At 34.1% G+C, this 12863-nt stretch overlaps 1 long non-coding RNA gene across 1 annotated transcript; it reads left to right on the forward strand.

Annotated features, from left to right (window-relative positions):
• The first annotated feature begins 698 nt into the window (after nucleotides 1–698).
• On the forward strand, nucleotides 699–2015 carry LOC138135285 (uncharacterized). Its single transcript, XR_011160915.1, has 2 exons — nucleotides 699–1646; nucleotides 1705–2015. It is a non-coding gene; the product is annotated as an uncharacterized lncRNA (long non-coding RNA).
• Nucleotides 2016–12863: the final 10848 nt, after the last annotated feature.

A 12863-nucleotide genomic window follows, 5' to 3' on the forward strand; every position in this document is an offset into this window, starting at 1 on the left:
AACGCCGAAAACTGGCAAATGAACAGGCCGGAGAGAGCCAACAGTCTCGACTGTTTAGAAGGTCGTGGGATAATCAGTCAAAAAATGTAATACTGTTTTAAACATTTATTCTTTTAAACTGAAACTACTTACCTATAAACAAAAACATCTTAAATACTAATTAATAACATAGTTTTGTAAGGCAAAGACTTAAAAAAAAATTAACTTATTTAAACTTTAAACTTCATCCTAACCTAAATATCATGAAAAAAAGATTTAACCTATTCAAATGGTAGCCATTGTAAGTTTTTCAACTTTGTCAGTTAGCCAAAAAATTGGCGCGGGACAGTTGCAATCTATAACAATCGAAACTTTAAATTTTTCTTTATGATAAAATTGTAATCGTAATCGGATGTTGAAATTAAAATTTAAAATTGTAAATATTTGTTGAATAACTATCGATAATTTTGATAATCGTAAGATTTGCGGTTGTCCATAGACGTATCGTTGATGTGGTCTCCAGCACAGCACTTTGTAGTTGAAAGTTGCGGCAAATTCAAATATTTTGCACAGCGTGTTTCGAATTTTTTTTAGCTTTGGAACTTAAGTTCGTTTATTTTATTTTGAATGCACTTTTTGGATGTTTATATAGGTTCTAATTATTTAAAGCTAACGTTTTAGTATTATTAAATAATAAAACCCATTAAAACAAACAAAAACGGCATTCCAAACAAAATAAACGAACATTTGATAACACTTTAAAAATAAAACAGATATAAGTACTTTCATTAGCTTATGTATATTGCATCAACATAACCGTTTACAGGTGGTTAAAAAATTAATAAATATATATAGATATAACATAATCTTGGGTTATGTCCTTTACCCCCAATTCATACTACGCCTAAAAAAGTATTTCATCAATATTAATTTAATACAATCATACAAGTGAATTAATTAAATGCATATTTCGTCTATGAAATTTAATGAATGAAATATAATGCAGAACGCTTTTATAAATGTGAATACGTATTACGCATACTTCAACTTTGTTACGGAAACGTAATCACTAGTTCACTACCGGACACTGATACGAAAAACGAGTATAAATCCAGCTTTACACTTATTAGAAACAATTACTCCAATTTTCTTCCAAAAAGTAACTTTTTGTGCATAGCACATTTGGAGGGAACAGAACACATAACCAAAATTACAAAACAAAACAATGACAGATGACAGATCATAAACGCCAGCCAACGCTTGAAGAGGCGGAGCAAGCGCAGTTGCGAATTACTTTCCCCTGCCCTCACCGTAATGTAGTTGAACAGGTCCCACAAACAGAAACTAAATGTCATTAATGTCAATCGAATTCCCAGTTAGGCAATCCTTCTTTCATCCCCATGGTCTCCAGTCCCCGCTATGCGCACTTGCGCAGTATACAAGATTACCCCCCTTCCTCAGTTCCTCTTTCCATTGTCCAATCCTAGACCTAGATAAAGAACGAAGATGTGCAATGTGATGTGTAATGTCCATGCGTGGTTCGAAACGCACGTGTCGTGAAAACTTTCATAATTAATTTACCGAAATTCGGAGTTATAATTTCCAAAAATGTGAACTCTTACTGACTGAAGGAGCGCCTCATCGATGAAGGGACTCGTGAGAACACGGTGAGTCACAATTTCCATCCAATCGTGAAATTTTCTCAACACGTGTTTCCTTTGATAGTGGTGTATGGTATCGCTGGAATCGGTGATAAAGCGGTAAAGGCGCAATCATCGAACATTGAGGAATCGAGGCGACCGTATTGTGAGTCAAAATTTCAGTTGCAGTCAAGTGACAGTTTAGTTCGAAGCAACGCAACCATCTCGACCTCAATATTCGCATTTTCGTCTGGTGGGTAGTTTAATCTTGATGTTCAATTGTTCAACTCGACCCTTGGAGTGCAACACAGCCCTTAACACCATTTTTAGACCTCTGGGGTGGGTCTTTGGATAGGATTTTCTAAGCCACTCATCCGAGTCATCGAGACAAGGTAGGACAGACATTTTATTTTTAATTTTGTCATGGCCTATGGGAGGTTCTATGTTATTCACGGAAAAACTATTTACAAAAATTTTGTCAATAACCATTTACAAAAGTTGAAATTATTAAAAAGCTAACTCATTGCGATGCACAGTTTGGACGACGTAAACTACAAGATTACCCATTTTTCTAATACCTTATTCTTATAAAATTAAGTAAATTGTTGCAACAATACTGACTGGAGGTGAGGCAAAAATGTGATTGGTATAGTCCATTCATTTTAAATCTTGGGTTTAGTAATAAAACTTGCCTGCTTTGACACTTGTCCGAAACTCAGTGAATCTAAAACTGTGTTCAATACCGAGTGTCAACTACCAAACCTGACCATAGGAATTTAACATGAAAAATAGTTTTTGCGTGATTTCAGGTACCTACTTCATTAAGAAATTGATTAAATTTAACATTTGTTAAATGGTCAAGTTATTAGAAACATTTTTATTCACATTTATCAAAATGTCGAAATATGTTTGTGTTTAAATTTACTACTACTAATAATTTGATTATTAAAAATACCATCCCAAACATTAAATTTCTGAGGGCATTGCGTTCTTGTAGTTAAATGTATCCGCGGATTTTCTTGAGACAAATATCGAGTGTTCTGGGTGGCTCATTATTTAACATACATTTGCATTCGTCGGTAAAACATCTGTTTTTAGATACTATAAATATGTTCTGCTTACCTTATCTATACGACGGGTGCAGGTAATAATAAGACATCCCAAGCGTAGACAGAAAGTAGATAATAATGGGCTTTTCCCGAATTTTAAAAATACAGGACCGGCCGGCCCTAAGCCACTAAACAATTACAGTCTTAGTTGTACTGTTCAAGAAATAACTTGTGTTGTGTAAAGTGAATTCAGTGCGTTAATTTTACTCAATATACTCGTATAATATTTGTTGCCAATACTGGTGAATCATCTAATGAATTTGATTCAGATGACGATTAATTTTCTATTTGTTTATGTAAGTATTTTATTATTTTATTTATTAATTTACTTTAAAGTAAGTATACATGTAATGGATACTTTATTAATTACTCTTATTTCTTTATTTAGTAATCTTATTTCTCAAATACAAAATTTCCCAATACAAAATCAACAATCTCTTAACATTTTTTTGGTCACTGATCGCAAAATGTGTTTTAATTTTTTTTTATTTGCGGATACTTTAAGGTCTCTTTCTTTTGCTCGTCGATAAGATGGTGAAAGTACGACGTGGTACCAATTTTATGTGAACAGAGGGATTACTACTTTACAGTACCCACACAATGAAAACTTGCCGCTTTCGTAATTTACGGCGTTTTGAGTTTACAACTTTACCCAAGATTTAAAATGAATGGACTATAGTAGAATTATTAGTGTAAAAAAGTTGCACCATCTTGACAGCAGAGCCAGGGTTGCCAGGTTTTTAGAACCGTTGTCGCCAACTTCAAGACGTAATGTCGCCACCTATCGCCAAACATTAGACGTACCTTCGAAAGGTGGCGGTAGAATCATATATGAAAATTTTGGGAGTAGGAAGTTTAAAAATAAAGCTTCAAACAAACGTTTACACAATTTATTGCACACATGCATATAAAAATAACCATCATATAAATATCAAAAAAAAAACAAACAAAAACAAAACATAACTCAAATACATATTGCTGATAAAAATCTACATTCTAAGTAATTCAGTCTAATAACTGGATACAGGGAGTATCGTAAGAGTCACCAACTAATTCAATTAATTCTGTAATTTCATCTTCATTATCGTTGCTTGAGGTATTATTATTATTATTGTACATGGAATTGTTAAATTTAATAAATATGTCGGGTAAACACACAAAATCCTTGCAACATACAGGATGTCCCAAAAATGGCGTACTAACTATTTTGTACCGTATCCAGGAAAAAATTTTTCATACAAAAAAATAAATTCTTATTATTTTTATTATTAACGGTAATACAATGTAAACAAAGATGTATGTATGTATGTAGACTTCGAACATTTTACTCAGATCATAGAGGCTCTGAAATCTTTGTTTAGTTTGAGAAATTAACCCTTTTTACATACAAAACCCTGGGGGTCCTCGAATTCATTTTTTTTTTTTTATATAAACCGTCATCTTGACATTTAAATTTAAGGCAAATTGCCCAAAAATACCATTTTTTTAATGGGGTGGTACGTAATGTATTCACACGCTTTAAAGTAGAGAAACACCGTTCACTTTCTGTCGTATTTATCGGGGTGGTAGCGACAATGTTGCACAATTTATAAATTTCTGATGATGGTCCTTTTAGTTCAATTATATAGGACCATTTCCACGTCAATTGAAATATTGTGGACAATAATACCAAATTGTAAATATCGTCTGTTCATCATGTTAAAAATTGGTCGTAATTTGGCAAATTTGTCATTCTTATGATAAATATGATAATAAATACATATGATCAATGCCTTGACATGCAGCTTCTTACAATGTCCAACCCTTTGTCTGAATCAAGACTCCAACACATCCGTTGTTGCGGTAGCGAATGATATCCAGGAAGATTGAGAATACCAAAATTTTTTCGTAAATCACTCGTTGTCAAAATAAAGTCATGCCTGTTATTGTCCTGGGCATATTTGTTAGAAAATTTTACTATTTCGCCCAATATTTCATCTGCAAAATACAGGCAGAAAACTTGAAGTGGTGATAAGGATTCAACTTGTTCTCGGATATTTCTGATAGAATTGATTTCGTTGTTCTTAGGAACTTTACTGTACATAGGTTCAATCTTCTTTGGAGCTTTTACTCATTTTACTCAGTTAATTTGCTGTTTAATGTCATTTTGGCAGACTTTAAGCATAGCATCAAGTAATTTATTTTGAACCGTTTTTGATGTTCCGCGAAAAACGGTAGCATTTTTCAGATGCCCTTTCATTGAAACATTCATTTCGGCCACAAAATTCACGAGCTCTCGAAATACTCCAGGATTTTCTGAACTCTCTGTTTCATCATGTCCACGAAGTGCCAACTCGAAAGCACCACAAAAAAGAACGCAGTTTATTAACTGATTTAAAATATGTCTGTTTTTGTCAACGTTTTCGTTATGTTTGCGGATGTTTTAGCGATACGCACTATCCAGTTGAATCGCTGATTGCAGAAAGGGTACAAGTCAGTGAATAGAAATTTTGAGACACACAAAAAAATTGCTTTTTTTGGGACTTGCGTATGATAATAATTGATGGAACTTCAATCAAAAATCAAATACATATTTCAAGTAATAATCACAAAATGCTAGAAAACATGACGTGTATCCTTTCTGCAATCAGCGATTCAATTGCTGTCTTATGTCTTCTTACCTAAAGCACTAAAGTCCAAAATATTGTGCCTGTGTTTTTTTTTTATTATTAGATGTTTTAAATCACTCACTCCTTCCTGAGTCCAGACGTCTCATTACAATTTGGGTATGTCTATACACCTACCTATATACAGTAGAACCCCGATTATCCGGCCTAATGTGGACCGGACCCTTCCCGGATTAAGCGAAATTCCGGATAATCCGAAAATTTTAATGTAATGTTTTTATATTAAAGAAAAATACATCGATTTATCCATGTTTACTTGCGATTTCAATGATACGTATGCAGGGCTCGAAATGGACAAAATTACGAAACGGAACGATTGTTTTAAAATCGAATAAAAAAAAATTAAGAAAAATTTTGGTTTTTACTATTAAAACATGTAGACTTGCTCAAACTAATATTGGTAAAATATATTATATAAAATTATTATTAAATTATTTACCAATATTTAATTTTTATAATATACTTTTTGTTCCATAACATTCTAAGTTTTATAATAATTTCCATAATGATTTATAAGTATTGTCCTCTTTTATTATTCTTCTGCGGCTTGCCGCATCATAGTGATGGCCTTTAGTAAGCCATGAACGAAGGTATGACTGAGGGTTGAATTTTGATAACGGGGGACCAAAACAATTAATAAAAACTAATCCTGCCACAGTCTTCGAATTTAAGGAAGTTCTTGTAGGTGTAACGATCTCATTCATTGAACTGAAATTTCTTTCACATTCACTTGTTGAAATAGGGATCGTTGCCACCGCTTTTAAGAGAGGCTTAAAATCTTCTGGAATATCCCCTTCTCCTCTGTTCATTTTAAATGCTCGAAAACCACGAATAATATCTACAACAGAGATAAAATATATCTAATTATATTCATTTAAAAAACATTTTAATTATACCTTGCACTTGTTCTTCTAAAATGAATTGGCGAACCTCTTTATCTCCAAATGTTATGTCCGCTTCATCGTCATCAGATTTTGCCCAATTTTTTGGATTCAAAACCTCCAGATTTTTTAGTAAAAGATTATATTGTTTTATTGAATTGTCATTTCCAGCATTACTACTGACGTGGGAGGAACTTGACGTCATCATTCGATTTCTCAGATTGTTGGCTAAACTTCTAAACAACTGTGCGGTGTTGATAATTTTTACTTTTCCGTCATGTAACGGAACCCCTTTAAACTCTTTTACATTTAGAGCATTCTGAACTTCAGAAAGTTAGGACCAGGCTCATTTGCCATAGAATCTAGTACACGAATGGTAGTTCTTACAGCTTTGTCCGCATCAATTAACGTAATGTTACGTCTTTGTAAAAAATTCAGATAAATCACCTAACTCGTCTAATGCATCGGACATAGCATTTAAATTTGCTACAAATTCAACGGATGTGATCATTTTTTTGAGACCATCATATTTGCTCCTTTCTCTTGCATCCCTAGACATATCCGTGGAAGCTCTGTTAAAGTATTCACAAAGTGCGGGATAATTTTTGAGGACAGCATTCACGGTACGTCTGCTAGATGCTACCCAACGGACACTTAAAATTCGGCCAATTTTTAAAATTTCGCAATCCAAAGAATTTGCAGCTTCTCGAAGTTCATTTTGATTTTTTTGAGATTGGTGGTAAAGGGTGTACAGTACAATTTATCCATAAATATCTTGAAATGATTTATACCATAAATTTCATCTACAACGTCATTCAGAGCAAGCTCTAGTCGATGGTTAGAACAATGCCACACTACTAAATTTGGAAACATTGTTTTCAAACGTGTGGCTACTCCGGAATTTTTGCCGAGCATTACGGAAGCTACGTCACAAGCAAAGGCAATAAAACAGTGTTTTAAAAAAAAATCGTCGAAGCCATATTCATTTAAACATCTCAATAATTCCTTGGTAATGCTTTCCGCAGATGCGTCAGTTAGTTCGATTAGATCTAGATTGAACGTATAAGCGTCTCCAGATATGTCTTCAAAAAATATTCTTAGAACAACTATCAACACGGTTCGTTTACTGAGAGTTGTCGACTCATCTATTAAAACAGATATTTTTTTCTTTGTGCTAATGATATCTTTGCAAATGTTTTTCTTCATTTCTGTTGCGATATGACTGGCAATTGCAGCACAGGTTTTGTCAGAATGAAGAATTTTACCCAGTGAAATTCCGTTTAAAACTTGTAGATCAACCTCATGTAGTAGCGGCCATCAGAATCAAGAAAAAAAATAGGGGGTTTCCATTTTAAAAAAGTATCGATGACGTCATAACTCGAAAACAAATGACTGCTTGGAATTTTATTTTGTATTAAAATATGTATTTTTATAAACTAAAATTGACCTGCCCAAAGATTTTTTTGAAAAAAATTTTGTTTAATTTTTAAGAAATGTATTCCATACTTTTGCCACTCACTGTATATATAGTTTAATGAAGTTGGTCATGGTAAATTTTTTGAGGTTAGCGGAATCAATTGCACCATTGAAAACCCGAGCTTTGTTACGGCCGTAATAAGCGCAGCGCAGTGCAGATTTAGCAGGCCTTGCTGCTAAAAATAAGGTTTCCAAATTTCAACTACAAATAGGCACGAAACAAAGTATTTACGTGTCTCCCATGTTTTCGGGAAAATTTTTATTATTTTAAACAGAAAGATAAACAACCCAAACATCATATTACTCTAAAATGATTAAAAAAAAACATTATTTATTGTAGAACTATTATGGCATTTTGAGTTTTGAATCAAACCGCCATTTTTTATCCAAAAACAAACGTTTTGATAAGGACTTATAATTTTAATTAGACAGTGCACGTATGCATAAGAATGTTAAGAATGTATGTTAAGAATAAGGAAACAAAGTTACATAGTTATTAATTATTATGTATTTATTTCTTCTAGTAACAAAATGCCATCATCATTACTACCGGATGCGGATTTTTCCTTGTATTTCTGTTTTTGCTGATGTGCCACAGTTGCAGCAGTAATACAAGGTTGATCTACACACTTCTTATTTTTTTTCAAATTTCCTGGCACTATCTCTGGGGCTATACAATATTAATAGAAGTAAAATAATTTTGGTAGCATTTTGGAAATCCACAGATCTCTATCCCTTTTGATAACTTTAACGTGAATTGGCACCCTAGTTGACGTAAACGACAAAATAACATTTGTCTCGTTGTGTTATTTATACTCGTATTCAGTTGACCCTGTACCTATGATGAAAAGCAAACATAAGATCCTTATAAAATATTGGCTTGTTACAAATACCTGCAAGTAGTAAATTATGCTGCCGTTTCAAACTAATGCCAGTAACAATTTTTATCAAAAAAGAATTTTTTTAAAGTGCAATCAGTTCCTTATAGAATTAAATATTTTATCAGAAGCATAGATATAGTCTTTGCCAAAGCCAAATAACCACCAACACTGCATTCTACCCAAAAAATCAACCGGCAACGTTGTACACTTGGTCATTTCATTCCTAACAAAATTGCCGCCATTTATATTTTCTATCAAATCTATCGGTACGTCAATTGCTTGATTAAATAAAGCTTCTTCCCGCTGATTTAATGGAGGTGGGTCTTCTTCATTATTTTCAATTGCAATGTTGTGCAATACTGCAGTTGCCACTATTATCCTTTGCACTTTGGCGATGTTTAAATTGATGCCGTTGCTCAGAATGGGAAATCTTCGTTTCCAAACACCATATGATCTTTCAACAGTGTTTCGGGTTCTGATCAAGGCTTCATTATATAGATTTTCTCCTCGTGTGTGTGTTTGGGATAAAGGCGTCAACAAATAATTTTTTACAGGATAGCCAGCATCTGCCACAAGTACTGCATTATTAATTTCATTATTTTCGAAGCGTGTACACAAACGAGAATTACGAAATATTGTTGTATCATGCACAGATCCTGGCCATCTTGCAACAATGTCCAATATTTTTAAATTGGCATCACTTACTGTCTGCACATTGAATGAAAAAATTTTTTTCCTGTTCCTAAATATTTCAGCTTGTGCACCCCCTGAACATGAAGGAAAAAAAAACAAGTTGTAGGTACTGTAGTGAGACCGTCCATTGTGATCGTGATGATGTCGTAAATTTTCGCATTTTTAACTGTTAATCTATCTTTTAAACTCTCAATTTGATATACTAATCTATTTGGCTCGTCTAGTAACCCTTTATACTTATTATTTTCACTTACCTACGTTGTGTTAATTTTCGTCGATAGTCACCTTTATAGTGATGATGATGTTTTATTTTAAGGCGCCTATTAGGCAATACTCTGTAGTCGTAACACAAATTCGGAGACAAAGTAGTGTCAAAACGCATGGAGGAAGGGATTTCAATACAAGTTCCCCACAATGATTTTATTACAAAATTATTTTGAAGCCTTGTTTACAAAATGGATGAGTTCTGCGGGTTTGATCAAATTTTGCACTGCGTTAAAATTATTATTGAGGTTATGTTTGTAATCAAATTCGTAAGAGACTTTCTTGGTAATTGTGATCATGAATTTAACCAGATGATTGAGTCGTCAGTCTTCACCTGATTATATTTTATGTTATCCAATTTAGATTTCAAAAAGTTTGATTTTGCTGTAACCCCCATTTTTATGCAATCATATTTACGTACGGCAAATCTACCCTAACCTTCAGGTAACTTGTTCGAACTTATATTACCCAAGCAACATTTAATATCGCGTTTACTAAGTTACACTTTTACCAGAGTCGGAAGGTAACATGCTCGCGGCATTTAATAGAGAATCGCATTTAACTATTACGCCCTAGTGCCGAAATACCTCTTCCGGTAAAAGTCCGGTGCTTAAACACCAATCACAACTTCCGAACAAAACCCGGATACACAAGTCCTCGCAAATTAATCTGAATGACTGTAGGCGTCATTTCTATCACAAATTTTCGTCCACGAGCTTCGACAAAGACTTGTACAGAACTTTGTCGTACGCGACACCCGTTTATTACAGGTAACCGGGATGGTTATTTTGTCTCGTTTGTCCTCGTGGTAGCCCACACATACATAGTACATGTCGTTGGAGCGGGAATTACGACGCCCATTTTAAGTCCACGGCCGGAAGCTACGACCTGGCACCGTGTCTTAGACCTAGTAAAGTTGGAGAAGAGGGTCCCCGGGAACCACGACTCTCCTCATCGTTGGTGGCCGACAAACGCGCCTATAATTTCAGGTGCAATTGGTGCAAAACAATAATTTTGCTTTGATTGCCTAAACACGACGCGAGAGAGAAATAGCCCTACTCTACCCTATATTGAATATGCAACCAATTATTCTATCTTCCTAATGGTTATAACTAGAAATTTCGATCTGATTTGAGGGCACCAGTTGAGAAAATCCAGGAACGATTTAGTTATAAATTGGCAATTGACTGTTAAGTTTCAAAATCCCTGACTGGTGGTTACACTCAAATATGGAGTAAAGAATGTATTATAAAAAATGTCGAATAAATGGATTAGATAAGTTAAATTTGTAATTTAGGTAATCCGACCACCAAAGCGTTGCGGCCCCTTTCCATCGGAAATAGAATCATTTGTTGCAGGCTACCTCTAGCTTGAAGCATTTACTTCAAATACCTCGAAACTTGGAAAATTATTTTAAATTTTGATTTTGGTTATTCCAAATTGTTGAATAAATTGAAATTGAAAATTCCATGGTGAATGAATGATAAAATAAGTTCAACGGAAAACAAGTACATTTTGCCATAAAGTTAATTAATCAAAAAATAATGTAACCCTTTCTCGGGCTTGCCTAGAAAGTTTAACACCCTGGTTGATCGTCGGCACCTGTTGTTTGAACTGGCACTAACTTATTTATTAGCACTGGGCACTCTTAACGAAGTTAAAGTGATTTAATAAAAACAATTAGTTTAAATTTGGAAATTTTTAAAAATATCGCAAAGGTAGACACACGGATATCGACTAGCTAGAAAGACAGTCAAAAACCGAATTTTCTCAAAACAAATGTGCCAAAACTTTAAATAGGGGACGCTAACTCGCTTACCCCCCTTCCCTTGTTACTCATTTTCCATATGTGTGGAATTAGGCAAATTTGACTCTTACGACGCATTAGCATTCGATCAAACCTCGTTTAACTCGCTTAAAAATATTATTATTTCCTAGTTAGGGCGGTTTTTCGATTCGCAATATCAACATTATTAAACATACAATTTGTTAGTCCATTGGACAATATAGTAATACACAGTAACGATAGCAAATCACCCCAATTACGCTGAAAGAGAAATTAAACTCCAAATTCAGCGGATTAAAGGATACACAACCACATTATATTTATAAACCAGAAAGTTGTTTGGAAAATGACAATTACAAATTATATTTTTTGTTCGACACTGTCAGAATTTGAGAATTTTCTCCTGTGTGAACGGATTTTGATAAATTTGACAACTTGTCAAAACGAAACGTCAAGCTAATTTTAAAGATTTTAAGCGATTTGGAGCCTTTAAGGGGCTCGTCGAACAAAAAAACGTTGTATTCAACTCGTTCGTTTGTAAATCGGGCCTTTTTTGGCACTCGTGGGCCTTTAAAACGCTCGTTTCACTCGCGTTTTAAAATGGCCCACGCGTGCCAAAAAAGGCCCAATTTACACACAAACTCGTCAAATAAACTACTATTTGATCGTACTATCGCGGCCAAAATACTTTGGTCGTCACTTTTTGACACTTCAAATGTAAATCAAGTATTAATGTCAATATACATGACAATTTCAAATTATTCTTGTCAAAAATATGGCACCTTCAGTTTTTGATAAATATAGAATCGTCTTACTTGCTTCTGAAGGTTGTCTAAACCGCGACCATGTTGATCTTTTACTTTTGAACCCTGCCTCCGCAGCTGGGATTTACCCCACCCGTATGACACTGATAGATTAAAGTAATTTTGACAGTAGTAAAAAATAAGGTTAACCGTCCTAATGCTTGCTTTACAACTTTATGTCAGTCAACTGACTTTGACGACCAAAGTAATTTGTCCCCAATAGTACAGTTTTAACTGACATTCATATTCATATATAATATACCAAGGGACAGATATATTGCCGGAAATTTTTTCGAGCAGTCCTCACACATGAGTGTTTGTAGCAAGAAAATTACACGAGGGCGCCAGCCCGAGGGTAATTTTGAGCGACAAACACGAGTGTTGGACTGCAAGAAAAAATTTCTGGCGATATATATCTGTCCCGAGGTATATTTGGAAGAGAATCGCCCGAAACATTTTTTCCCTAGGTCAATTATATCGGAAATTTTCCCTAGGGAAAATTTCCGCTTAATTAAATTGTGATTGGTTGCTATTCAAACAATTCGGAGTTGTGATTTGTCAATATAAATCATGTGACATTTGAGGGCGATTCTCAGCATAACAGACCAGACATTATTATTTTAAATAAACAACAAAAGCAAGCATATCTTTTAGATATAGCTGTTCCAAATTCACACAATATAAC

Source organism: Tenebrio molitor, chromosome 7, assembly GCF_963966145.1.
Source record: "Tenebrio molitor chromosome 7, icTenMoli1.1, whole genome shotgun sequence".
NCBI lineage: Eukaryota > Metazoa > Arthropoda > Insecta > Coleoptera > Tenebrionidae > Tenebrio > Tenebrio molitor.